The sequence below is a fragment of the Zalophus californianus genome, chromosome 9 (genome assembly GCF_009762305.2).
Source record: "Zalophus californianus isolate mZalCal1 chromosome 9, mZalCal1.pri.v2, whole genome shotgun sequence".
NCBI classification, from domain to species: domain Eukaryota; kingdom Metazoa; phylum Chordata; class Mammalia; order Carnivora; family Otariidae; genus Zalophus; species Zalophus californianus.
In genome coordinates, this window is record NC_045603.1 from 47,643,186 (window position 1) to 47,648,189 (window position 5,004).

Below are 5,004 nucleotides of genomic sequence, written 5' to 3' on the forward strand. Positions count from 1 at the left end.
ACAAATGTTCTAGTTGGAGAAATAGAAGACTTGTGGGTACCGTGATGGGGGGTGGCTGGGGCGATAAAGAACAGTTTTCACTTTATGCTTTTAGAATGTTTGGGTTTGTTTATATAGCATTCATTCTCATTAAGAATATATATTTATATATTAGGAACTCTACTGAAAGACTCACCTTGCCCCTTTTGGCCCATAGGCGTGGCAATTTAAAAAATGAAGACGTAAAAATTGAGGTGGCTCAACACAAAAGCACAGAAAGCAATTAGTTCCTTTTTTATAGGGACTTTCTTTTTTTTATATAAAGTTATAACTTTCCCCACTCCCACTCCCTAGCCTATAAAAAGGAATCTTTCTTAAACATACTGGTCATTCAATTGATTTAACTGTTAACATTATTATCTTCAGGGATTTAGTTTGGCTTTTAAAAAAAATCTCATCTTTATCATATCAAATATAGTAAGGTTTCTGGTTGTGAAACTGTGTGCTTGACACAGGATAAAAGAAAATCTCAAGAGATGGAGAAAATACAAGAGAAGAACAGAAATGAGGGAAGAAGTGATAGGATTTAAGGTGTTGGGGAGAGAGGTGGATGAGGCAAGGATTCTGTCTTTCAAGGAATTAGTATTAAAAACTTACCATGTGTAACAAGCACTACCCAAGGCCACAGGTAGTGAACAAGATAGTCATACTCCCTGCTGTCATAGAACCTACCAGCCTGACTCTGAATTTCCACCCAAAGTGAATGAGGATACCACTGACAAAAAGTCTGGAGGAAATGAAAAGTTGCCTGGTTGTTTTGAATGATGCATCACAGAGCAAAGAGTTCAGTGGTAGAAAATGTGGAACTGAAGCTCAGGCTAAAGACAGAGCTTTTGAGGGGGATGACTGGCTCAACATGTAAGAACTGATGAGTTCCTCAAAGGAGAGAAGAGACTGGACTGGGATAAGGCAGCAGGGGTAGAAACAGCAAAGAATGAGAGGACTGACCAGAAAGCCACCCAACACAGGCCATATAATGGTGTCCCAAAGATGGTGTCCCAGAAATGGTGAGTCAAATAATGATACTGAATACTGCAGGAGTCAAAGAAAATGAGGGATGAGAAATCACACTGAATCTTCTCACTCGAAAATCTGTTCCTATTGTTTGTGACTTTACCATTAAGAAAAAAATGCAGGGGCACCTGGGTGGCTCAGTTGGTTGAGCAACCTGCTCTTGGTTTTAGCTCTGCACATGATCTTGGGTCAGGGGATCGAGCCCTGAGTTGGGCTCTGCGCTCAGGGGGGAGTCTGCTTGAGATTTTCTCCTTCTCCCTCTGTCTCCTCTCTTTCTCGCTGACAAATAAATAAAATAGTTTTTAAAAATGCCTTCTTTAAAAGAATATGAATAAGTGTTCAGTTTTATCTAATACCTCTTTATGTATCTGGAAATGATCATGTGGCTTTTCTCCTTAATCTGTTAATATGTTAAGACTGCAGTGATAGATTTTCTAATATTGATCCATCCTTGTATTTACTCAGACTCTACTTAGTTATAATGGGTCTTTTTTTTTAGATACTGATGAACTGAATTTGCAACAGGAATAGTGTAACAGGATGATATGGAGCGTAACTGATAGCTTATCCTGTCCTTAGAGGTTACCAAATATCTCAGGATTTAAGTGGCGATATTGTCCTATTGAGAACAGTTACTCAATTCTCCAAGGCTAAGTTCAGATAAGGTGGCGTTCTTGACCTGGGATTCTGGTTCCCACAGGGTAATACAGGCTCAACCGGTTTGATGACTTTTAGCATTGACAGTTTTAAGGGAGGACCAGGAGCAAAACAGGTTACCTTCTGGAGGAATGAAGGATTTATAACCTCACCTACCTGCCCCCTAATTATATCTGAGACTTGTGACTACATCTTGTCTGAACGTTGCTGAGCCACTCAACTGGCAGAAGAGACATGATGAGGTTGCGTAGTACCCCCTGCTTTGGTGTGGAAGGGTTTCTGGAGTTTCTCACAGGTCAGCGGTCCCTGAAAAAGATGGCAGGGGTATAAGGAGTTTTGCTGGTAGCCCCCAAGATGGCCACTGCCGTGGTAAGAGAACCCTGGCAGCACCAGACACTATAGGATGTCCATTGGTGGAATGTACTGAGTTGGGGCAAAAAGAGTTGAGGTTCATTCGATTCTCCCTGTCCAACTTCCTGCCAGGACTGGGCCATAAGACCCTTGGGAGAACTAGCTTTTGGATACCTGCCACCTGGAGGGAACTGATACCCAATTTGCATTAAACAGAGAGGCCAAGACAACCAACAGAAAGGGGACAGAAATGTCTCCATTGTCTAGCTGGTATTTTTCATATAAAGAAAACATGAATATGTCCAACTAATAAAAGTGCAACAAATTTTAAGGGCAATCATGTAAGGAAAGATCATTTTCGCCCTCCTCCTCTTTCCCCCATCAATGCCAAAGGAGTAATGTAGTAGTTTTCTATTGCTGTGTAATGAATTACCACAAATGTAGTGGCTTAAAGCAATACAAATATATTGGCTCATAGTTCTATGTGTCAGAAGTCCAAGTAAGCTCGACTGGGTTTCTCTGCTCCAGTTCTCAACAAGGTCAAAATGAAGATTGGCCAACTTGGGTTCTTATCTGGAGGTTTTAGAGAAAAACCTGCTTTCTAGCTCATTCATTCAGATTGTTGTCCAAATTCAGTTCCTGGTAATTGTAGAACTGTGACCCCCTTTTCCTTGCTGTCAATGGGGGCCCCCTCTCAGCTCCCAAAGTCTACCTACATTCCTTAGCACATAGCCCCCTTCATCTTCAAGCGAGCAACAGTGTGTTGAGTTCCTCCCTTATACTTCAAATCTCTGACTTACTCCTCTGCAACTGGCCAAAGGCTCTTGTGATTAGAAAAGGCCAACTCAGATAAACTCCCTTTTGCCATGTAATATAGCATAATCATGGGCATAATAACTCATCATATTCACCAGGTTCTACACACACTCAAACGGGAGAGGATTATACAGGGTAAGGATCGTTGAGGGTCAGTTCTGGAATTCTGCATACCGGTGGTAAGAATGGGGACGAGGGTATGGGATGTGACAGATCCGTGCCCCACATCCCCATTTCCAGTTCCAGGTCACCAGAGCCACAAATTTAGCCTGGTCTAGGGCATGAGGAAGGAAAATCTTGAACCAAATATGAATTGAAGTTTCAAAATGAAGGAGTCTTCATAACTGAAATGAGACTGTTTTAATAACTAAAAGAACTGAACAATGATGAAGTTGGATTGAGATGTCATTGAGGGAAACTGCCTCCCCGTAAAAACAGGGATTACATAGTGCACTCAACAGAATACATTTGATTGCAGTAAAACTCCAATAAGAAACTTTTTTTTAAGATTTTTATTTATTTTGAGAGAGACAAAGCACACAAGCGAGAGAGCACAAGCAGGGGGAGAAGCAGAGGGAGAGGGAGAAGCAGACCCCCACTGAGGAGGGAGCCCAACGTGAGGCTCCATCCCAGGACCCCGGGATCATGACCTAAGTCGAAAACCAACTGAGCCACCCAGGCGCCCCTATACTGATATTTTAAATTTGGATTTTTTTGGTCTAGGTTTTTGAAATTGGTCTCTATTGTTCTATCCTCATACACCCTTTTTTTTTTTTTTAAAGATTTTATTTATTTATTTGACAGAGAGAGACACAGCGAGAGAGGGAACACAAGCAGGGGGAGAGGGAGAGGGAGAAGCAGGCTTCTTGCAGAGCAGGGAGCCCAATGCGGGGCTCCATCCCAGGACCCCGGGATCATGACCTGAGCCGAAGGCAGACGCTTAATGACTGAGCCACCCAGGCGCCCCAGAACACAGTAATTTATATACTCTTGATATTAAGGTTTTAATGGTTTTATGAGTTGAGTAGTTTTTTTCTATTCTCTGAAACAGCTTACATAAGACTGGAATTACCTGTTCATTAAAGACTTGATAAAACTGGTCTATGAAATGAGTAAGGCTTGGATATGTCTTTTGGTATTAGAAATTTTTGACTACTAAAGAAATTTCAATTTCTTTAATGATTAGTGTTTAGATTTCTCATTTCTCCTGAAGTCAGTTTTGTTCATTTACATTTTCCCTAGAAAATTATGCAGTTCTGGGGCGCGTGGGTGGCTCAGTCGGTTAAGCGTCTGCCTTCAGCTCAGGTCATGATCTCAGGGTGCTGGGATCGAGCCCCACATCGGGCTCCCTGCTCAACCGGGAGCCTGCTTCTCCCTCTCCCTCTGCCTGACGCTCCCGCTGCTTATGCTCTCTCTTTCTCTGTCAGATAAATAAAATCTTTAAAAAAGGGGGGGGACGCCTGGGTGGCTCAGTTGTTTAAGCGTCTGCCTTCGGCTCAAGTCATGATCCCAGGGTCTTGGGATCAAGCCCCGCATCTGGCTCCCTGCTCAGCGGGAAGCCTGCTTCTCCCTCTCCCACTCCCCCTGCTTGTGTTTCCTCTCTCGCTGTCTCTCTCTCTGTGTCAAACAAATAAATAAAATCTTTAAAAAAAAAAAGAAAATTATGGATTTCAAGCTCATGACTGATATGATTATGTATTGAGCAAATAATTGTGGTACAACCCAGAACTGGCAAATCTGACAGCTTAGGCAGAGATGGGTGTTTTTGGATGACATGTTGGCATGAGCTTCAAATTAAAATCTCACAAAAGTAGTATTGTCTTGCAAGACTGTAGAGCAATCTTTGATGGCATTAAAGCTTTCCTCCCAAGGCAAGTTGCATGGGGGTTGCTATCCTCAGTGGATGCTTTGAGTGGGTCAGAGAATTCCTGACCTTGGTGCCTGACCACTCAGTTTTATGCTGTTGCTAGTCTCAGAGTTGTTTGAAACTAACAACTACAACTGGATCAGGATGTTTCTGCTACTGATCTTCAAAGTGCTTAAAAAAAGACACTGCCTTCTCCATGAGGAGGAGCTGCCTCTTCGACATAATGGGTTTTCAAATTTTTCTCATGTGGCTAGATCGAG